The sequence below is a fragment of the Hyla sarda genome, chromosome 2 (assembly GCF_029499605.1).
Source record: "Hyla sarda isolate aHylSar1 chromosome 2, aHylSar1.hap1, whole genome shotgun sequence".
Lineage (NCBI taxonomy): Eukaryota > Metazoa > Chordata > Amphibia > Anura > Hylidae > Hyla > Hyla sarda.
The window spans coordinates 181,232,941-181,256,016 of record NC_079190.1 but is presented as its reverse complement, the minus strand read 5'-3'; the positions used below and the strand labels follow the sequence as shown (position 1 = coordinate 181,256,016).

Below are 23,076 nucleotides of genomic sequence, written 5' to 3'. Positions count from 1 at the left end.
ATGAACCAGTGGGGAAAAAAATGATTTTGTCAAAACAGGCCAAGACCACAGTCATCCTTGCTAGTTTCCATGAAGCTCTCATGGTCTAGTGGTTAGAGCTGCTGCCTTGGAGCAGAGAGGTTGTGAGTTCAAGTCCTGTGAACACCCTGAAGCTCGTTTGGAGAAATTGTGGCAGCAGAGTGTGGAAGCGGAGGAGTGTGTGTGTGTGTGTGTGTGTGTGTGTGTGTGTGTGTGTGTGTGTGTGTGTGAAGTGTGTGTGGTTGATGGTCGGGCACCCATAAGGTGTTGGAGAAGGAGCTCTGGTGTGGATGGCTGTGGTAGCTGGTATGTGAGTGTGGGTGGGAAGATTCCATAGGAAGAAGGTTGTTGGTGTGTAAGTGAGTGGTCCCGGTTCCTGGGTGGTAGTTGGTGTGAAGGGCTGGTGGCAATGGTGGTAGCTGGTGTGGAGGCAGTGGTGGTAGTTGGTGTGAATGGTGGATTGCAGAGGAGGTTTTCGTGATATAAAAAAAAAAAAAAAAAAAAGGCAAATAAAATCCCCCATCTTTTTATTTTCAACATCCCACATGCTTCGACAGACACAACACCACTTTTGGCAGATCCCCAACCTAGAATCCTCCATTCCAGGCAGTGGACCACCTTCCACGATGCCCCACAACTACACCTTCCTCCGCAACACCCTCTAACCACTTACTTACCTCGACAACTGCTCTCCTTGACATCCTCCTCGCCTCAGTCCATCCAGCGACATGCTCCAGGGTCTTCAGGGACATTGCTCTCCATTCCGCTCTTCCTGACATCCACCTCGCCTCAGTCCATCCATGCACCGATATCTTCCAATCCCATGAGTGGTGGTGGTGTGGGTGGGAAGGTTCCATAGGAAGAAGGTTGTTGGTGTGGAAGTGAGTGGTCCCGGTAATTGGTGTGAAGGGCTGGTGGCAGTGGTGGTAGTTGGTGTGGAGGCAGTAGTGGTAGTTGGTGTGAAGGGCTGGAGGCAATGGTGGATTGCAGAGGAGGTTTTCTTGATATAAAAAAAAAAAAAAAAAAAAAGGCAAATAAAATCCCCCATCTTTTTATTTTCAACATCCCACATGCTTCGACAGACACAACACCACTTTTGGCAGATCCCCAACCTAGAATCCTCCATTCCAGGCAGTGGACCACCTTCCACGATGCCCCACAACTACACCTTCCTCCGCAACGCCCTCTAACCACTTACTTACCTCGACAACTGCTCTCCTTGACATCCTCCTCGCCTCAGTCCATCCAGCGACATGCTCCAGGGTCTTCAGGGACATTGCTCTCCATTCCGCTCTTCCTGACATCCACCTCGCCTCAGTCCATCCATGCACCGATATCTTCCAATCCCATGAGTGGTGGTGGTGTGGGTGGGAAGGTTCCATAGGAAGAAGGTTGTTGGTGTGGAAGTGAGTGGTCCCGGTAATTGGTGTGAAGGGCTGGTGGCAGTGGTGGTAGTTGGTGTGGAGGCAGTAGTGGTAGTTGGTGTGAAGGGTTGGAGGCAATGGTGGATTGCAGAGGAGGTTTTCTTGATAAAAAAAAAAAAACAAAACAAAAAAAAGGCAAATAAAATCCCCCATCTTTTTATTTTCAACATCCCACATGCTTCGACAGACACAACACCACTTTTGGCAGATCCCCAACCTAGACTCCTCCATTCCAGGCAGTGGACCACCTTCCACGATGCCCCACAACTACACCTTCCTCCGCAACGCCCTCTAACCACTCACCTCGACAACTGCTCTCCTTGACGTCCTCCTCACCTCAGTCCACCTTCCACGATGCCCCACAACTACACCTTCCTCCAACCACTTACCTCGACAACTGCTCTCCTTGACATCCTCCTCGCCTCAGTCCACCTTCCACAATGCCCCACAACTACACCTTCCTCCAACCACTTACCTCGACAACTGCTCTCCTTGACATCCACCTCGCCTCAGTCCATCCATGCACCGATATCTTCCAATCCACCAGACATCCCAGGTTCTCACGATCCATCTCTTTTAACAGCTGCCATCTTCAGGGTCTTGACAGGATTCGAACTCACAACCTCTTCGCTCCAAGGTGGCTGCTCTAACCACTATGCCGTGGGAGCTGCTTGTCTGGCATATGCGGCGACCAAGGTCTTGGCCTGTTTTGGCACACAGAGCAACTGCACAGAGGAAAGGGGGGGGGGGGGGGACTCCAACCTAAGGTGGAGCTAGCTCTCAACTGGCTATGTCAAGATCTCTGAATGCTAAGTGGTTAGCCTTGCCACCTTACAGTGTGAAGGTGGTGGGTTCAATCTATAAATGTAACTTAGATGTAAGTTTTGTCAAACCACAAAAAGATCAAAGAGTTACATTCGTAGATCTTAAAGGGATACTCGTGTGTCAATTTTTTTTTTTTAAATTAACTGGTGCCAAAAAGTTAGACAGATTAGTAAATGACTTGTATTTAAAGCTCTTTACTCTTATCAGCTGCTTTATACTACAGAGGAAGTTGTATGGTTCTTTTCTGTCTGACCACAATGCCCCACCAAGAAAAAATTGTGCATTAGCGGGCATTTGTATTTGAACCAAGGACCTCTTGAACCTCTGCGCTCCAGGGTGGCTGCTCATCAACTGGATGAGGCGACCAAAATCTTGCAGTGTAAAGCTAGTGGGGGTCTGCTATAAACAACATATGTAGGATGTGGTTAAGCTGTAAAAAAAAGCATGCATGTGTTAGGGGGCACTCGGATTTGAACCAAGGACCTCTTGATCTGCAGTCAAATGCTCTACCACTGAGCTATACCCCCGCAACATGCAGCTCATCTGTACCTCAACATTTTTAATTTTCTGCAATAAACTACATATGTGGGATACGGTTAAGCTTGTAAAGAAAAAAAATGTGTGTTACGGGCACTCGGACCTCTTTACATGCAGTCAAATGCTCTACCACTGAGCTTCAGCCCCACAACATGTGGCTTGTTTGTACCTCAACGTTGCCTCCAGCCCTTCACACCAACTACCACCACTGCCTCCAGCCCTTCAGCCCACCACCCAGGGCCACTCACTTCCACACCAACAACCTTCTTCCTATGGCGCCTCCCCCCCACCACCACCACTACATATGTAGGATATGGTTAAGTCGTAAAGCAAAAAAATGTGTGTTAGGGGGCACTCGGATTTGAGCCAAGGACCTCTTGATCTGCAGTCAAATGCTCTACCACTGAGCTATACCCCCGCAACACATGGCTTGCCAGGGTAACCGCACAGAGGGGGGATTCGAAGCTAAGTCCGAACTAGCTCTCGGCTTGCCTGTACTATCCCAGTCAAATGTATATGAACCGGTGGGGAAAAAAATGATTTTGTCAAAACAGGCCAAGACCACAGTCATCCTTGCTAGTTTCCATGAAGCTCTCATGGTCTAGTGGTTAGAGCTGCTGCCTTGGAGCAGAGAGGTTGTGAGTTCAAGTCCTGTGAACACCCTGAAGCTCGTTTGGAGAAATTGTGGCAGCATAGTGTGGAAGCGGAGGAGTGTGTGTGTGTGTGTGAAGTGGTTGATGGTCGGGCACCCATAAGGTGTTGGAGAAGGAGCTCTGGTGTGGATGGCTGTGGTAGCTGGTATGTGAGTGTGGGTGGGAAGATTCCATAGGAAGAAGGTTGTTGGTGTGGAAGTGAGTGGTCCCGGTTCCTGGGTGGTAGTTGGTGTGAAGGGCTGGTGGCAATGGTGGTAGCTGGTGTGGAGGCAGTGGTGGTAGTTGGTGTGAAGGGCTGGAGGCAATGGTGGATTGCAGAGGAGGTTTTCGTGATATAAAAAAAAGGCAAATAAAATCCCCCATCTTTTTATTTTCAACATCCCACATGCTTCGACAGACACAACACCACTTTTGGCAGATCCCCAACCTAGAATCCTCCATTCCAGGCAGTGGACCACCTTCCACGATGCCCCACAACTACACCTTCCTCCGCAACGCCCTCTAACCACTTACTTACCTCGACAACTGCTCTCCTTGACATCCTCCTCGCCTCAGTCCATCCAGCGACATGCTCCAGGGTCTTCAGGGACATTGCTCTCCATTCCGCTCTTCCTGACATCCACCTCGCCTCAGTCCATCCATGCACCGATATCTTCCAATCCCATGAGTGGTGGTGGTGTGGGTGGGAAGGTTCCATAGGAAGAAGGTTGTTGGTGTGGAAGTGAGTGGTCCCGGTAATTGGTGTGAAGGGCTGGTGGCAGTGGTGGTAGTTGGTGTGGAGGCAGTAGTGGTAGTTGGTGTGAAGGGCTGGAGGCAATGGTGGATTGCAGAGGAGGTTTTCTTGATATAAAAAAAAAAAAAAAAAAAAGGCAAATAAAATCCCCCATCTTTTTATTTTCAACATCCCACATGCTTCGACAGACACAACACCACTTTTGGCAGATCCCCAACCTAGAATCCTCCATTCCAGGCAGTGGACCACCTTCCACGATGCCCCACAACTACACCTTCCTCCGCAACGCCCTCTAACCACTTACTTACCTCGACAACTGCTCTCCTTGACATCCTCCTCGCCTCAGTCCATCCAGCGACATGCTCCAGGGTCTTCAGGGACATTGCTCTCCATTCCGCTCTTCCTGACATCCACCTCGCCTCAGTCCATCCATGCACCGATATCTTCCAATCCCATGAGTGGTGGTGGTGTGGGTGGGAAGGTTCCATAGGAAGAAGGTTGTTGGTGTGGAAGTGAGTGGTCCCGGTAATTGGTGTGAAGGGCTGGTGGCAGTGGTGGTAGTTGGTGTGGAGGCAGTAGTGGTAGTTGGTGTGAAGGGTTGGAGGCAATGGTGGATTGCAGAGGAGGTTTTCTTGATAAAAAAAAAAAAACAAAACAAAAAAAAGGCAAATAAAATCCCCCATCTTTTTATTTTCAACATCCCACATGCTTCGACAGACACAACACCACTTTTGGCAGATCCCCAACCTAGACTCCTCCATTCCAGGCAGTGGACCACCTTCCACGATGCCCCACAACTACACCTTCCTCCGCAACGCCCTCTAACCACTCACCTCGACAACTGCTCTCCTTGACGTCCTCCTCACCTCAGTCCACCTTCCACGATGCCCCACAACTACACCTTCCTCCAACCACTTACCTCGACAACTGCTCTCCTTGACATCCTCCTCGCCTCAGTCCACCTTCCACAATGCCCCACAACTACACCTTCCTCCAACCACTTACCTCGACAACTGCTCTCCTTGACATCCACCTCGCCTCAGTCCATCCATGCACCGATATCTTCCAATCCACCAGACATCCCAGGTTCTCACGATCCATCTCTTTTAACAGCTGCCATCTTCAGGGTCTTGACAGGATTCGAACTCACAACCTCTTCGCTCCAAGGTGGCTGCTCTAACCACTATGCCGTGGGAGCTGCTTGTCTGGCATATGCGGCGACCAAGGTCTTGGCCTGTTTTGGCACACAGAGCAACTGCACAGAGGAAAGGGGGGGGGGGGACTCCAACCTAAGGTGGAGCTAGCTCTCAACTGGCTATGTCAAGATCTCTGAATGCTAAGTGGTTAGCCTTGCCACCTTACAGTGTGAAGGTGGTGGGTTCAATCTATAAATGTAACTTAGATGTAAGTTTTGTCAAACCACAAAAAGATCAAAGAGTTACATTCGTAGATCTTAAAGGGATACTCGTGTGTCAATTTTTTTTTTTTAAATTAACTGGTGCCAAAAAGTTAGACAGATTAGTAAATGACTTGTATTTAAAGCTCTTTACTCTTATCAGCTGCTTTATACTACAGAGGAAGTTGTATGGTTCTTTTCTGTCTGACCACAATGCCCCACCAAGAAAAAATTGTGCATTAGCGGGCATTTGTATTTGAACCAAGGACCTCTTGAACCTCTGCGCTCCAGGGTGGCTGCTCATCAACTGGATGAGGCGACCAAAATCTTGCAGTGTAAAGCTAGTGGGGGTCTGCTATAAACAACATATGTAGGATGTGGTTAAGCTGTAAAAAAAAGCATGCATGTGTTAGGGGGCACTCGGATTTGAACCAAGGACCTCTTGATCTGCAGTCAAATGCTCTACCACTGAGCTATACCCCCGCAACATGCAGCTCATCTGTACCTCAACATTTTTAATTTTCTGCAATAAACTACATATGTGGGATACGGTTAAGCTTGTAAAGAAAAAAAATGTGTGTTACGGGCACTCGGACCTCTTTACATGCAGTCAAATGCTCTACCACTGAGCTTCAGCCCCACAACATGTGGCTTGTTTGTACCTCAACGTTGCCTCCAGCCCTTCACACCAACTACCACCACTGCCTCCAGCCCTTCAGCCCACCACCCAGGGCCACTCACTTCCACACCAACAACCTTCTTCCTATGGCGCCTCCCCCCCACCACCACCACTACATATGTAGGATATGGTTAAGTCGTAAAGCAAAAAAATGTGTGTTAGGGGGCACTCGGATTTGAGCCAAGGACCTCTTGATCTGCAGTCAAATGCTCTACCACTGAGCTATACCCCCGCAACACATGGCTTGCCAGGGTAACCGCACAGAGGGGGGATTCGAAGCTAAGTCCGAACTAGCTCTCGGCTTGCCTGTACTATCCCAGTCAAATGTATATGAACCGGTGGGGAAAAAAATGATTTTGTCAAAACAGGCCAAGACCACAGTCATCCTTGCTAGTTTCCATGAAGCTCTCATGGTCTAGTGGTTAGAGCTGCTGCCTTGGAGCAGAGAGGTTGTGAGTTCAAGTCCTGTGAACACCCTGAAGCTCGTTTGGAGAAATTGTGGCAGCATAGTGTGGAAGCGGAGGAGTGTGTGTGTGTGTGTGTGTGTGAAGTGGTTGATGGTCGGGCACCCATAAGGTGTTGGAGAAGGAGCTCTGGTGTGGATGGCTGTGGTAGCTGGTATGTGAGTGTGGGTGGGAAGATTCCATAGGAAGAAGGTTGTTGGTGTGGAAGTGAGTGGTCCCGGTTCCTGGGTGGTAGTTGGTGTGAAGGGCTGGTGGCAATGGTGGTAGCTGGTGTGGAGGCAGTGGTGGTAGTTGGTGTGAAGGGCTGGAGGCAATGGTGGATTGCAGAGGAGTTTTTCGTGATATAAAAAAAAGGCAAATAAAATCCCCCATCTTTTTATTTTCAACATCCCACATGCTTCGACAGACACAACACCACTTTTGGCAGATCCCCAACCTAGAATCCTCCATTCCAGGCAGTGGACCACCTTCCACGATGCCCCACAACTACACCTTCCTCCGCAACGCCCTCTAACCACTTACTTACCTCGACAACTGCTCTCCTTGACATCCTCCTCGCCTCAGTCCATCCAGCGACATGCTCCAGGGTCTTCAGGGACATTGCTCTCCATTCCGCTCTTCCTGACATCCACCTCGCCTCAGTCCATCCATGCACCGATATCTTCCAATCCCATGAGTGGTGGTGGTGTGGGTGGGAAGGTTCCATAGGAAGAAGGTTGTTGGTGTGGAAGTGAGTGGTCCCGGTAATTGGTGTGAAGGGCTGGTGGCAGTGGTGGTAGTTGGTGTGGAGGCAGTAGTGGTAGTTGGTGTGAAGGGCTGGAGGCAATGGTGGATTGCAGAGGAGGTTTTCTTGATATAAAAAAAAAAAAAAAAAAAAGGCAAATAAAATCCCCCATCTTTTTATTTTCAACATCCCACATGCTTCGACAGACACAACACCACTTTTGGCAGATCCCCAACCTAGAATCCTCCATTCCAGGCAGTGGACCACCTTCCACGATGCCCCACAACTACACCTTCCTCCGCAACGCCCTCTAACCACTTACTTACCTCGACAACTGCTCTCCTTGACATCCTCCTCGCCTCAGTCCATCCAGCGACATGCTCCAGGGTCTTCAGGGACATTGCTCTCCATTCCGCTCTTCCTGACATCCACCTCGCCTCAGTCCATCCATGCACCGATATCTTCCAATCCCATGAGTGGTGGTGGTGTGGGTGGGAAGGTTCCATAGGAAGAAGGTTGTTGGTGTGGAAGTGAGTGGTCCCGGTAATTGGTGTGAAGGGCTGGTGGCAGTGGTGGTAGTTGGTGTGGAGGCAGTAGTGGTAGTTGGTGTGAAGGGTTGGAGGCAATGGTGGATTGCAGAGGAGGTTTTCTTGATAAAAAAAAAAAAACAAAACAAAAAAAAGGCAAATAAAATCCCCCATCTTTTTATTTTCAACATCCCACATGCTTCGACAGACACAACACCACTTTTGGCAGATCCCCAACCTAGACTCCTCCATTCCAGGCAGTGGACCACCTTCCACGATGCCCCACAACTACACCTTCCTCCGCAACGCCCTCTAACCACTCACCTCGACAACTGCTCTCCTTGACGTCCTCCTCACCTCAGTCCACCTTCCACGATGCCCCACAACTACACCTTCCTCCAACCACTTACCTCGACAACTGCTCTCCTTGACATCCTCCTCGCCTCAGTCCACCTTCCACAATGCCCCACAACTACACCTTCCTCCAACCACTTACCTCGACAACTGCTCTCCTTGACATCCACCTCGCCTCAGTCCATCCATGCACCGATATCTTCCAATCCACCAGACATCCCAGGTTCTCACGATCCATCTCTTTTAACAGCTGCCATCTTCAGGGTCTTGACAGGATTCGAACTCACAACCTCTTCGCTCCAAGGTGGCTGCTCTAACCACTATGCCGTGGGAGCTGCTTGTCTGGCATATGCGGCGACCAAGGTCTTGGCCTGTTTTGGCACACAGAGCAACTGCACAGAGGAAAGGGGGGGGGGGGACTCCAACCTAAGGTGGAGCTAGCTCTCAACTGGCTATGTCAAGATCTCTGAATGCTAAGTGGTTAGCCTTGCCACCTTACAGTGTGAAGGTGGTGGGTTCAATCTATAAATGTAACTTAGATGTAAGTTTTGTCAAACCACAAAAAGATCAAAGAGTTACATTCGTAGATCTTAAAGGGATACTCGTGTGTCAATTTTTTTTTTTTAAATTAACTGGTGCCAAAAAGTTAGACAGATTAGTAAATGACTTGTATTTAAAGCTCTTTACTCTTATCAGCTGCTTTATACTACAGAGGAAGTTGTATGGTTCTTTTCTGTCTGACCACAATGCCCCACCAAGAAAAAATTGTGCATTAGCGGGCATTTGTATTTGAACCAAGGACCTCTTGAACCTCTGCGCTCCAGGGTGGCTGCTCATCAACTGGATGAGGCGACCAAAATCTTGCAGTGTAAAGCTAGTGGGGGTCTGCTATAAACAACATATGTAGGATGTGGTTAAGCTGTAAAAAAAAGCATGCATGTGTTAGGGGGCACTCGGATTTGAACCAAGGACCTCTTGATCTGCAGTCAAATGCTCTACCACTGAGCTATACCCCCGCAACATGCAGCTCATCTGTACCTCAACATTTTTAATTTTCTGCAATAAACTACATATGTGGGATACGGTTAAGCTTGTAAAGAAAAAAAATGTGTGTTACGGGCACTCGGACCTCTTTACATGCAGTCAAATGCTCTACCACTGAGCTTCAGCCCCACAACATGTGGCTTGTTTGTACCTCAACGTTGCCTCCAGCCCTTCACACCAACTACCACCACTGCCTCCAGCCCTTCAGCCCACCACCCAGGGCCACTCACTTCCACACCAACAACCTTCTTCCTATGGCGCCTCCCCCCCACCACCACCACTACATATGTAGGATATGGTTAAGTCGTAAAGCAAAAAAATGTGTGTTAGGGGGCACTCGGATTTGAGCCAAGGACCTCTTGATCTGCAGTCAAATGCTCTACCACTGAGCTATACCCCCGCAACACATGGCTTGCCAGGGTAACCGCACAGAGGGGGGATTCGAAGCTAAGTCCGAACTAGCTCTCGGCTTGCCTGTACTATCCCAGTCAAATGTATATGAACCGGTGGGGAAAAAAATGATTTTGTCAAAACAGGCCAAGACCACAGTCATCCTTGCTAGTTTCCATGAAGCTCTCATGGTCTAGTGGTTAGAGCTGCTGCCTTGGAGCAGAGAGGTTGTGAGTTCAAGTCCTGTGAACACCCTGAAGCTCGTTTGGAGAAATTGTGGCAGCATAGTGTGGAAGCGGAGGAGTGTGTGTGTGTGTGTGTGTGTGTGTGTGTGTGTGAAGTGGTTGATGGTCGGGCACCCATAAGGTGTTGGAGAAGGAGCTCTGGTGTGGATGGCTGTGGTAGCTGGTATGTGAGTGTGGGTGGGAAGATTCCATAGGAAGAAGGTTGTTGGTGTGGAAGTGAGTGGTCCCGGTTCCTGGGTGGTAGTTGGTGTGAAGGGCTGGTGGCAATGGTGGTAGCTGGTGTGGAGGCAGTGGTGGTAGTTGGTGTGAAGGGCTGGAGGCAATGGTGGATTGCAGAGGAGGTTTTCTTGATATAAAAAAAAAAAAAAAAAAGGCAAATAAAATCCCCCATCTTTTTATTTTCAACATCCCACATGCTTCTTGACATCGACCTCGCCTCAGTCCATCCATGCACCGATATCTTCCAATCCACCAGACATCCCAGGTTCTCACGATCCATCTCTTTTAACAGCTGCCATCTTCAGGGTCTTGACAGGATTCGAACTCACAACCTCTTCGCTCCAAGGCGGCTGCTCTAACCACTATGCCGTGGGAGCTGCTTGTCAGGCATATGCGGCGACCAAGGTCTTGGCCTGTTTTGGCACACAGAGCAACTGCACAGAGGAAAGGGGGGGGGGGGACTCCAACCTAAGGTGGAGCTAGCTCTCAACTGGCTATGGGAAGCCCGTTGGCTTCCTGGCTATGGTTGGGAAGATTCCATAGGAAGAAGGTTGTTGGTGTGGAAGTGAGTGGTCCCGGTTCCTGGGTGGTAGTTGGTGTGAAGGGCTGGTGGCAATGGTGGTAGCTGGTGTGGAGGCAGTGGTGGTAGTTGGTGTGAAGGGCTGGAGGCAATGGTGGATTGCAGAGGAGGTTTTCGTGATATAAAAAAAAGCCAAATAAAATCCCCCATCTTTTTATTTTCAACATCCCACATGCTTCGACAGACACAACACCACTTTTGGCAGATCCCCAACCTAGAATCCTCCATTCCAGGCAGTGGACCACCTTCAACGATGCCCCACAACTACACCTTCCTCCGCAACGCCCTCTAACCACTTACTTACCTCGACAACTGCTCTCCTTGACATCCTCCTCGCCTCAGTCCATCCAGCGACATGCTCCAGGGTCTTCAGGGACATTGCTCTCCATTCCGCTCTTCCTGACATCCACCTCGCCTCAGTCCATCCATGCACCGATATCTTCCAATCCCATGAGTGGTGGTGGTGTGGGTGGGAAGGTTCCATAGGAAGAAGGTTGTTGGTGTGGAAGTGAGTGGTCCCGGTAATTGGTGTGAAGGGCTGGTGGCAGTGGTGGTAGTTGGTGTGGAGGCAGTAGTGGTAGTTGGTGTGAAGGGCTGGAGGCAATGGTGGATTGCAGAGGAGGTTTTCTTGATATAAAAAAAAAAAAAGGCAAATAAAATCCCCCATCTTTTTATTTTCAACATCCCACATGCTTCGACAGACACAACACCACTTTTGGCAGATCCCCAACCTAGAATCCTCCATTCCAGGCAGTGGACCACCTTCCACGATGCCCCACAACTACACCTTCCTCCGCAACGCCCTCTAACCACTTACTTACCTCGACAACTGCTCTCCTTGACATCCTCCTCGCCTCAGTCCATCCAGCGACATGCTCCAGGGTCTTCAGGGACATTGCTCTCCATTCCGCTCTTCCTGACATCCACCTCGCCTCAGTCCATCCATGCACCGATATCTTCCAATCCCATGAGTGGTGGTGGTGTGGGTGGGAAGGTTCCATAGGAAGAAGGTTGTTGGTGTGGAAGTGAGTGGTCCCGGTAATTGGTGTGAAGGGCTGGTGGCAGTGGTGGTAGTTGGTGTGGAGGCAGTAGTGGTAGTTGGTGTGAAGGGTTGGAGGCAATGGTGGATTGCAGAGGAGGTTTTCTTGATAAAAAAAAAAAAACAAAACAAAAAAAAGGCAAATAAAATCCCCCATCTTTTTATTTTCAACATCCCACATGCTTCGACAGACACAACACCACTTTTGGCAGATCCCCAACCTAGACTCCTCCATTCCAGGCAGTGGACCACCTTCCACGATGCCCCACAACTACACCTTCCTCCGCAACGCCCTCTAACCACTCACCTCGACAACTGCTCTCCTTGACGTCCTCCTCGCCTCAGTCCACCTTCCACGATGCCCCACAACTACACCTTCCTCCAACCACTTACCTCGACAACTGCTCTCCTTGACATCCTCCTCGCCTCAGTCCACCTTCCACAATGCCCCACAACTACACCTTCCTCCAACCACTTACCTCGACAACTGCTCTCCTTGACATCCACCTCGCCTCAGTCCATCCATGCACCGATATCTTCCAATCCACCAGACATCCCAGGTTCTCACGATCCATCTCTTTTAACAGCTGCCATCTTCAGGGTCTTGACAGGATTCGAACTCACAACCTCTTCGCTCCAAGGTGGCTGCTCTAACCACTATGCCGTGGGAGCTGCTTGTCTGGCATATGCGGCGACCAAGGTCTTGGCCTGTTTTGGCTCACAGAGCAACTGCACAGAGGAAAAAAAAGCATGCATGTGTTAGGGGGCACTCGGATTTGAACCAAGGACCTCTTGATCTGCAGTCAAATGCTCTACCACTGAGCTATACCCCCGCAACATGCAGCTCATCTGTACCTCAACATTTTTAATTTTCTGCAATAAACTACATATGTGGGATACGGTTAAGCTTGTAAAGAAAAAAAATGTGTGGCACTCGGACCTCTTTACATGCAGTCAAATGCTCTACCACTGAGCTTCAGCCCCACAACATGTGGCTTGTTTGTACCTCAACGTTGCCTCCAGCCCTTCACACCAACTACCACCACTGCCTCCAGCCCTTCAGCCCACCACCCAGGGCCACTCACTTCCACACCAACAACCTTCTTCCTATGGCGCCTCCCCCCCACCACCACCACTACATATGTAGGATATGGTTAAGTCGTAAAGCAAAAAAATGTGTGTTAGGGGGCACTCGGATTTGAGCCAAGGACCTCTTGATCTGCAGTCAAATGCTCTACCACTGAGCTATACCCCCGCAACACATGGCTTGCCAGGGTAACCGCACAGAGGGGGGATTCGAAGCTAAGTCCGAACTAGCTCTCGGCTTGCCTGTACTATCCCAGTCAAATGTATATGAACCGGTGGGGAAAAAAATGATTTTGTCAAAACAGGCCAAGACCACAGTCATCCTTGCTAGTTTCCATGAAGCTCTCATGGTCTAGTGGTTAGAGCTGCTGCCTTGGAGCAGAGAGGTTGTGAGTTCAAGTCCTGTGAACACCCTGAAGCTCGTTTGGAGAAATTGTGGCAGCATAGTGTGGAAGCGGAGGAGTGTGTGTGTGTGTGTGTGTGTGTGTGTGTGAAGTGGTTGATGGTCGGGCACCCATAAGGTGTTGGAGAAGGAGCTCTGGTGTGGATGGCTGTGGTAGCTGGTATGTGAGTGTGGGTGGGAAGATTCCATAGGAAGAAGGTTGTTGGTGTGGAAGTGAGTGGTCCCGGTTCCTGGGTGGTAGTTGGTGTGAAGGGCTGGTGGCAATGGTGGTAGCTGGTGTGGAGGCAGTGGTGGTAGTTGGTGTGAAGGGCTGGAGGCAATGGTGGATTGCAGAGGAGGTTTTCTTGATATAAAAAAAAAAAAAAAAAAGGCAAATAAAATCCCCCATCTTTTTATTTTCAACATCCCACATGCTTCTTGACATCGACCTCGCCTCAGTCCATCCATGCACCGATATCTTCCAATCCACCAGACATCCCAGGTTCTCACGATCCATCTCTTTTAACAGCTGCCATCTTCAGGGTCTTGACAGGATTCGAACTCACAACCTCTTCGCTCCAAGGCGGCTGCTCTAACCACTATGCCGTGGGAGCTGCTTGTCAGGCATATGCGGCGACCAAGGTCTTGGCCTGTTTTGGCACACAGAGCAACTGCACAGAGGAAAGGGGGGGGGGGACTCCAACCTAAGGTGGAGCTAGCTCTCAACTGGCTATGTCAAGATCTCTGAATGCCTCAGTCCACCTTCCACAATGCCCCACAACTACACCTTCCTCCAACCACTTACCTCGACAACTGCTCTCCTTGACATCCACCTCGCCTCAGTCCATCCATGCACCGATATCTTCCAATCCACCAGACATCCCAGGTCATACAATGACTTGTATTTAAAGCTCTTTACTCTTATCAGCTGCTTTATACTACAGAGGAAGTTGTATGGTTCTTTTCTGTCTGACCACAATGCCCCACCAAGAAAAAATTGTGCATTAGCGGGCATTTGTATTTGAACCAAGGACCTCTTGAACCTCTGCGCTCCAGGGTGGCTGCTCATCAACTGGATGAGGCGACCAAAATCTTGCAGTGCAAAGCTAGTGGGGGTCTGCTATAAACAACATATGTAGGATGTGGTTAAGCTGTAAAAAAAAGCATGCATGTGTTAGGGGGCACTCGGATTTGAACCAAGGACCTCTTGATCTGCAGTCAAATGCTCTACCACTGAGCTATACCCCCGCAACATGCAGCTCATCTGTACCTCAACATTTTTAATTTTCTGCAATAAACTACATATGTGGGATACGGTTAAGCTTGTAAAGAAAAAAAATGTGTGTTACGGGCACTCGGACCTCTTTACATGCAGTCAAATGCTCTACCACTGAGCTTCAGCCCCACTACTACATATGTAGGATATGGTTAAGTCGTAAAGCAAAAAAAATGTGTGTTAGGGGGCACTCGGATTTGAGCCAAGGACCTCTTGATCTGCAGTCAAATGCTCTACCACTGAGCTATACCCCCGCAACACATGGCTTGCCAGGGTAACCGCACAGAGGGGGGATTCGAAGCTAAGTCCGAACTAGCTCTCGGCTTGCCTGTACTATCCCAGTCAAATGTATATGAACCGGTGGGGAAAAAAATGATTTTGTCAAAACAGGCCAAGACCACAGTCATCCTTGCTAGTTTCCATGAAGCTCTCATGGTCTAGTGGTTAGAGCTGCTGCCTTGGAGCAGAGAGGTTGTGAGTTCAAGTCCTGTGAACACCCTGAAGCTCGTTTGGAGAAATTGTGGCAGCATAGTGTGGAAGCGGAGGAGTGTGTGTGTGTGTGTGAAGTGGTTGATGGTCGGGCACCCATAAGGTGTTGGAGAAGGAGCTCTGGTGTGGATGGCTGTGGTAGCTGGTATGTGAGTGTGGGTGGGAAGATTCCATAGGAAGAAGGTTGTTGGTGTGGAAGTGAGTGGTCCCGGTTCCTGGGTGGTAGTTGGTGTGAAGGGCTGGTGGTAGCTGGTGTGGAGGCAGTGGTGGTAGTTGGTGTGAAGGGCTGGAGGCAATGGTGGATTGCAGAGGAGGTTTTCTTGATATAAAAAAAAAAAAAAAAAAGGCAAATAAAATCCCCCATCTTTTTATTTTCAACATCCCACATGCTTCTTGACATCGACCTCGCCTCAGTCCATCCATGCACCGATATCTTCCAATCCACCAGACATCCCAGGTTCTCACGATCCATCTCTTTTAACAGCTGCCATCTTCAGGGTCTTGACAGGATTCGAACTCACAACCTCTTCGCTCCAAGGCGGCTGCTCTAACCACTATGCCGTGGGAGCTGCTTGTCAGGCATATGCGGCGACCAAGGTCTTGGCCTGTTTTGGCACACAGAGCAACTGCACAGAGGAAAGGGGGGGGGGGACTCCAACCTAAGGTGGAGCTAGCTCTCAACTGGCTATGTCAAGATCTCTGAATGCCTCAGTCCACCTTCCACAATGCCCCACAACTACACCTTCCTCCAACCACTTACCTCGACAACTGCTCTCCTTGACATCCACCTCGCCTCAGTCCATCCATGCACCGATATCTTCCAATCCACCAGACATCCCAGGTCATACAATGACTTGTATTTAAAGCTCTTTACTCTTATCAGCTGCTTTATACTACAGAGGAAGTTGTATGGTTCTTTTCTGTCTGACCACAATGCCCCACCAAGAAAAAATTGTGCATTAGCGGGCATTTGTATTTGAACCAAGGACCTCTTGAACCTCTGCGCTCCAGGGTGGCTGCTCATCAACTGGATGAGGCGACCAAAATCTTGCAGTGCAAAGCTAGTGGGGGTCTGCTATAAACAACATATGTAGGATGTGGTTAAGCTGTAAAAAAAAGCATGCATGTGTTAGGGGGCACTCGGATTTGAACCAAGGACCTCTTGATCTGCAGTCAAATGCTCTACCACTGAGCTATACCCCCGCAACATGCAGCTCATCTGTACCTCAACATTTTTAATTTTCTGCAATAAACTACATATGTGGGATACGGTTAAGCTTGTAAAGAAAAAAAATGTGTGTTACGGGCACTCGGACCTCTTTACATGCAGTCAAATGCTCTACCACTGAGCTTCAGCCCCACTACTACATATGTAGGATATGGTTAAGTCGTAAAGCAAAAAAAATGTGTGTTAGGGGGCACTCGGATTTGAGCCAAGGACCTCTTGATCTGCAGTCAAATGCTCTACCACTGAGCTATACCCCCGCAACACATGGCTTGCCAGGGTAACCGCACAGAGGGGGGATTCGAAGCTAAGTCCGAACTAGCTCTCGGCTTGCCTGTACTATCCCAGTCAAATGTATATGAACCGGTGGGGAAAAAAATGATTTTGTCAAAACAGGCCAAGACCACAGTCATCCTTGCTAGTTTCCATGAAGCTCTCATGGTCTAGTGGTTAGAGCTGCTGCCTTGGAGCAGAGAGGTTGTGAGTTCAAGTCCTGTGAACACCCTGAAGCTCGTTTGGAGAAATTGTGGCAGCATAGTGTGGAAGCGGAGGAGTGTGTGTGTGTGTGTGTGAAGTGGTTGATGGTCGGGCACCCATAAGGTGTTGGAGAAGGAGCTCTGGTGTGGATGGCTGTGGTAGCTGGTATGTGAGTGTGGGTGGGAAGATTCCATAGGAAGAAGGTTGTTGGTGTGGAAGTGAGTGGTCCCGGTTCCTGGGTGGTAGTTGGTGTGAAGGGCTGGTGGTAGCTGGTGTGGAGGCAGTGGTGGTAGTTGGTGTGAAGGGCTGGAGGCAATGGTGGATTGCAGAGGAGGTTTTCTTGATATAAAAAAAAAAAAAAAAAGGCAAATAAAATCCCCTATCTTTTTATTTTCAACATCCCACATGCTTCTTGACATCGACCTCGCCTCAGTCCATCCATGCACCGATATCTTCCAATCCACCAGACATCCCAGGTTCTCACGATCCATCTCTTTTAACAGCTGCCATCTTCAGGGTCTTGACAGGATTCGAACTCACAACCTCTTCGCTCCAAGGCGTCTGCTCTAACCACTATGCCGTGGGAGCTGCTTGTCAGGCATATGCGGCGACCAAGGTCTTGGCCTGTTTTGGCACACAGAGCAACTGCACAGAGGAAAGGGGGGGGGGGGGGGACTCCAACCTAAGGTGGAGCTAGCTCTCAACTGGCTATGTCAAGATCTCTGAATGCTAAGTGGTTAGCCTTGCCACCTTACAGTGTGAAGGTGGTGGGTTCAATCTATAAATGTAACTTAGATGTAAGTTTTGTCAAACCACAAAAAGATCAAAGAGTTACATTCGTAGATCTTAAAGGGATACTCGTGTGTCAATTTTTTTTTTTTAAATTAACTGGTGCCAAAAAGTTAGACAGATTAGTAAATGACTTGTATTTAAAGCTCTTTACTCTTATCAGCTGCTTTATACTACAGAGGAAGTTGTATGGTTCTTTTCTGTCTGACCACAATGCCCCACCAAGAAAAAATTGTGCATTAGCGGGCATTTGTATTTGAACCAAGGACCTCTTGAACCTCTGCGCTCCAGGGTGGCTGCTCATCAACTGGATGAGGCGACCAAAATCTTGCAGTGCAAAGCTAGTGGGGGTCTGCTATAAACAACATATGTAGGATGTGGTTAAGCTGTAAAAAAAAGCATGCATGTGTTAGGGGGCACTCGGATTTGAACCAAGGACCTCTTGATCTGCAGTCAAATGCTCTACCACTGAGCTATACCCCCGCAACATGCAGCTCATCTGTACCTCAACATTTTTAATTTTCTGCAATAAACTACATATGTGGGATACGGTTAAGCTTGTAAAGAAAAAAAATGTGTGTTACGGGCACTCGGACCTCTTTACATGCAGTCAAATGCTCTACCACTGAGCTTCAGCCCCACAACATGTGGCTTGTTTGTACCTCAACGTTGCCTCCAGCCCTTCACACCAACTACCACCACTGCCTCCAGCCCTTCAGCCCACCACCCAGGGCCACTCACTTCCACACCAACAACCTTCTTCCTATGGCGCCTCCCCCCCACCACCACCACTACATATGTAGGATATGGTTAAGTCGTAAAGCAAAAAAATGTGTGTTAGGGGGCACTCGGATTTGAGCCAAGGACCTCTTGATCTGCAGTCAAATGCTCTACCACTGAGCTATACCCCCGCAACACATGGCTTGCCAGGGTAACCGCACAGAGGGGGGATTCGAAGCTAAGTCCGAACTAGCTCTCGGCTTGCCTGTACTATCCCAGTCAAATGTATATGAACCGGTGGGGAAAAAAATGATTTTGTCAAAACAGGCCAAGACCACAGTCATCCTTGCTAGTTTCCATGAAGCTCTCATGGTCTAGTGGTTAGAGCTGCTGCCTTGGAGCAGAGAGGTTGTGAGTTCAAGTCCTGTGAACACCCTGAAGCTCGTTTGGAGAAATTATGGCAGCATAGTGTGGAAGCGGAGGAGTGTGTGTGTGTGTGTGAAGTGGTTGATGGTCGGGCACCCATAAGGTGTTGGAGAAGGAGCTCTGGTGTGGATGGCTGTGGTAGCTGGTATGTGAGTGTGGGTGGGAAGATTCCATAGGAAGAAGGTTGTTGGTGTGGAAGTGAGTGGTCCCGGTTCCTGGGTGGTAGTTGGTGTGAAGGGCTGGTGGCAATGGTGGTAGCTGGTGTGGAGGCAGTGGTGGTAGTTGGTGTGAAGGGCTGGAGGCAATGGTGGATTGCAGAGGAGGTTTTCGTGATATAAAAAAAAGGCAAATAAAATCCCCCATCTTTTTATTTTCAACATCCCACATGCTTCGACAGACACAACACCACTTTTGGCAGATCGCCAACCTAGAATCCTCCATTCCAGGCAGTGGACCACCTTCCACGATGCCCCACAACTACACCTTCCTCCGCAACGCCCTCTAACCACTCACCTCGACAACTGCTCTCCTTGACGTCCTCCTCGCCTCAGTCCACCTTCCACGATGCCCCACAACTACACCTTCCTCCAACCACTTACCTCGACAACTGCTCTCCTTGACATCCTCCTCGCCTCAGTCCACCTTCCACAATGCCCCACAACTACACCTTCCTCCAACCACTTACCTCGACAACTGCTCTCCTTGACATCCACCTCGCCTCAGTCCATCCATGCACCGATATCTTCCAATCCACCAGACATCCCAGGTTCTCACGATCCATCTCTTTTAACAGCTGCCATCTTCAGGGTCTTGACAGGATTCGAACTCACAACCTCTTCGCTCCAAGGCGGCTGCTCTAACCACTATGCCGTGGGAGCTGCTTGTCAGGCATATGCGGCGACCAAGGTCTTGGCCTGTTTTGGCACACAGAGCAACTGCACAGAGGAAAGGGGGGGGGGGGACTCCAACCTAAGGTGGAGCTAGCTCTCAACTGGCTATGTCAAGATCTCTGAATGCTAAGTGGTTAGCCTTGCCACCTTACAGTGTGAAGGTGGTGGGTTCAATCTATAAATGTAACTTAGATGTAAGTTTTGTCAAACCACAAAAAGATCAAAGAGTTACATTCGTAGATCTTAAAGGGATACTCGTGTGTCAATTTTTTTTTTTTAAATTAACTGGTGCCAAAAAGTTAGACAGATTAGTAAATGACTTGTATTTAAAGCTCTTTACTCTTATCAGCTGCTTTATACTACAGAGGAAGTTGTATGGTTCTTTTCTGTCTGACCACAATGCCCCACCAAGAAAAAATTGTGCATTAGCGGGCATTTGTATTTGAACCAAGGACCTCTTGAACCTCTGCGCTCCAGGGTGGCTGCTCATCAACTGGATGAGGCGACCAAAATCTTGCAGTGCAAAGCTAGTGGGGGTCTGCTATAAACAACATATGTAGGATGTGGTTAAGCTGTAAAAAAAAGCATGCATGTGTTAGGGGGCACTCGGATTTGAACCAAGGACCTCTTGATCTGCAGTCAAATGCTCTACCACTGAGCTATACCCCCGCAACATGCAGCTCATCTGTACCTCAACATTTTTAATTTTCTGCAATAAACTACATATGTGGGATACGGTTAAGCTTGTAAAGAAAAAAAATGTGTGTTACGGGCACTCGGACCTCTTTACATGCAGTCAAATGCTCTACCACTGAGCTTCAGCCCCACAACATGTGGCTTGTTTGTACCTCAACGTTGCCTCCAGCCCTTCACACCAACTACCACCACTGCCTCCAGCCCTTCAGCCCACCACCCAGGGCCACTCACTTCCACACCAACAACCTTCTTCCTATGGCGCCTCCCCCCCACCACCACCACTACATATGTAGGATATGGTTAAGTCGTAAAGCAAAAAAATGTGTGTTAGGGGGCACTCGGATTTGAGCCAAGGACCTCTTGATCTGCAGTCAAATGCTCTACCACTGAGCTATACCCCCGCAACACATGGCTTGCCAGGGTAACCGCACAGAGGGGGGATTCGAAGCTAAGTCCGAACTAGCTCTCGGCTTGCCTGTACTATCCCAGTCAAATGTATATGAACCAGTGGGGAAAAAAATGATTTTGTCAAAACAGGCCAAGACCACAGTCATCCTTGCTAGTTTCCATGAAGCTCTCATGGTCTAGTGGTTAGAGCTGCTGCCTTGGAGCAGAGAGGTTGTGAGTTCAAGTCCTGTGAACACCCTGAAGCTCGTTTGGAGAAATTGTGGCAGCAGAGTGTGGAAGCGGAGGAGTGTGTGTGTGTGTGTGTGTGTGTGTGTGTGTGTGTGTGTGTGTGTGTGTGTGAAGTGTGTGTGGTTGATGGTCGGGCACCCATAAGGTGTTGGAGAAGGAGCTCTGGTGTGGATGGCTGTGGTAGCTGGTATGTGAGTGTGGGTGGGAAGATTCCATAGGAAGAAGGTTGTTGGTGTGTAAGTGAGTGGTCCCGGTTCCTGGGTGGTAGTTGGTGTGAAGGGCTGGTGGCAATGGTGGTAGCTGGTGTGGAGGCAGTGGTGGTAGTTGGTGTGAATGGTGGATTGCAGAGGAGGTTTTCGTGATATAAAAAAAAAAAAAAAAAAAAAGGCAAATAAAATCCCCCATCTTTTTATTTTCAACATCCCACATGCTTCGACAGACACAACACCACTTTTGGCAGATCCCCAACCTAGAATCCTCCATTCCAGGCAGTGGACCACCTTCCACGATGCCCCACAACTACACCTTCCTCCGCAACACCCTCTAACCACTTACTTACCTCGACAACTGCTCTCCTTGACATCCTCCTCGCCTCAGTCCATCCAGCGACATGCTCCAGGGTCTTCAGGGACATTGCTCTCCATTCCGCTCTTCCTGACATCCACCTCGCCTCAGTCCATCCATGCACCGATATCTTCCAATCCCATGAGTGGTGGTGGTGTGGGTGGGAAGGTTCCATAGGAAGAAGGTTGTTGGTGTGGAAGTGAGTGGTCCCGGTAATTGGTGTGAAGGGCTGGTGGCAGTGGTGGTAGTTGGTGTGGAGGCAGTAGTGGTAGTTGGTGTGAAGGGCTGGAGGCAATGGTGGATTGCAGAGGAGGTTTTCTTGATATAAAAAAAAAAAAAAAAAAAAAGGCAAATAAAATCCCCCATCTTTTTATTTTCAACATCCCACATGCTTCGACAGACACAACACCACTTTTGGCAGATCCCCAACCTAGAATCCTCCATTCCAGGCAGTGGACCACCTTCCACGATGCCCCACAACTACACCTTCCTCCGCAACGCCCTCTAACCACTTACTTACCTCGACAACTGCTCTCCTTGACATCCTCCTCACCTCAGTCCATCCAGCGACATGCTCCAGGGTCTTCAGGGACATTGCTCTCCATTCCGCTCTTCCTGACATCCACCTCGCCTCAGTCCATCCATGCACCGATATCTTCCAATCCCATGAGTGGTGGTGGTGTGGGTGGGAAGGTTCCATAGGAAGAAGGTTGTTGGTGTGGAAGTGAGTGGTCCCGGTAATTGGTGTGAAGGGCTGGTGGCAGTGGTGGTAGTTGGTGTGGAGGCAGTAGTGGTAGTTGGTGTGAAGGGTTGGAGGCAATGGTGGATTGCAGAGGAGGTTTTCTTGATAAAAAAAAAAAAAAAAAAAAAAAATAGGCAAATAAAATCCCCCATCTTTTTATTTTCAACATCCCACATGCTTCGACAGACACAACACCACTTTTGGCAGATCCCCAACCTAGACTCCTCCATTCCAGGCAGTGGACCACCTTCCACGATGCCCCACAACTACACCTTCCTCCGCAACGCCCTCTAACCACTCACCTCGACAACTGCTCTCCTTGACGTCCTCCTCGCCTCAGTCCACCTTCCACGATGCCCCACAACTACACCTTCCTCCAACCACTTACCTCGACAACTGCTCTCCTTGACATCCTCCTCGCCTCAGTCCACCTTCCACAATGCCCCACAACTACACCTTCCTCCAACCACTTACCTCGACAACTGCTCTCCTTGACATCCACCTCGCCTCAGTCCATCCATGCACCGATATCTTCCAATCCACCAGACATCCCAGGTTCTCACGATCCATCTCTTTTAACAGCTGCCATCTTCAGGGTCTTGACAGGATTCGAACTCACAACCTCTTCGCTCCAAGGTGGCTGCTCTAACCACTATGCCGTGGGAGCTGCTTGTCTGGCATATGCGGCGACCAAGGTCTTGGCCTGTTTTGGCACACAGAGCAACTGCACAGAGGAAAGGGGGGGGGGGGGACTCCAACCTAAGGTGGAGCTAGCTCTCAATTGGCTATGTCAAGATCTCTGAATGCTAAGTGGTTAGCCTTGCCAC

The 23,076-nt window shown here is 49.3% G+C and overlaps 8 non-coding genes across 8 annotated transcripts; all 8 read right to left on the bottom strand.

Moving 5' to 3' along the window:
* Positions 1–2,722: 2,722 nt before the first annotated feature.
* On the bottom strand, positions 2,723–2,794 carry TRNAC-GCA (transfer RNA cysteine (anticodon GCA)). Its single transcript has one exon. It is a non-coding gene; the product is annotated as a tRNA-Cys (tRNA).
* A 3,203-nt stretch (positions 2,795–5,997) lies between these two features.
* Positions 5,998–6,069, bottom strand: TRNAC-GCA (transfer RNA cysteine (anticodon GCA)). Its single transcript has one exon. It is a non-coding gene; the product is annotated as a tRNA-Cys (tRNA).
* A 3,209-nt stretch (positions 6,070–9,278) lies between these two features.
* Positions 9,279–9,350, bottom strand: TRNAC-GCA (transfer RNA cysteine (anticodon GCA)). The gene has a single exon. It is a non-coding gene; the product is annotated as a tRNA-Cys (tRNA).
* A 3,262-nt stretch (positions 9,351–12,612) lies between these two features.
* TRNAC-GCA (transfer RNA cysteine (anticodon GCA)) lies at positions 12,613–12,684 on the bottom strand. The gene has a single exon. It is a non-coding gene; the product is annotated as a tRNA-Cys (tRNA).
* A 1,811-nt stretch (positions 12,685–14,495) lies between these two features.
* TRNAC-GCA (transfer RNA cysteine (anticodon GCA)) lies at positions 14,496–14,567 on the bottom strand. The gene has a single exon. It is a non-coding gene; the product is annotated as a tRNA-Cys (tRNA).
* A 1,648-nt stretch (positions 14,568–16,215) lies between these two features.
* TRNAC-GCA (transfer RNA cysteine (anticodon GCA)) lies at positions 16,216–16,287 on the bottom strand. The gene has a single exon. It is a non-coding gene; the product is annotated as a tRNA-Cys (tRNA).
* A 1,699-nt stretch (positions 16,288–17,986) lies between these two features.
* TRNAC-GCA (transfer RNA cysteine (anticodon GCA)) lies at positions 17,987–18,058 on the bottom strand. The gene has a single exon. It is a non-coding gene; the product is annotated as a tRNA-Cys (tRNA).
* Positions 18,059–20,208: 2,150 nt separating this feature from the next.
* TRNAC-GCA (transfer RNA cysteine (anticodon GCA)) lies at positions 20,209–20,280 on the bottom strand. Its single transcript has one exon. It is a non-coding gene; the product is annotated as a tRNA-Cys (tRNA).
* Positions 20,281–23,076: the final 2,796 nt, after the last annotated feature.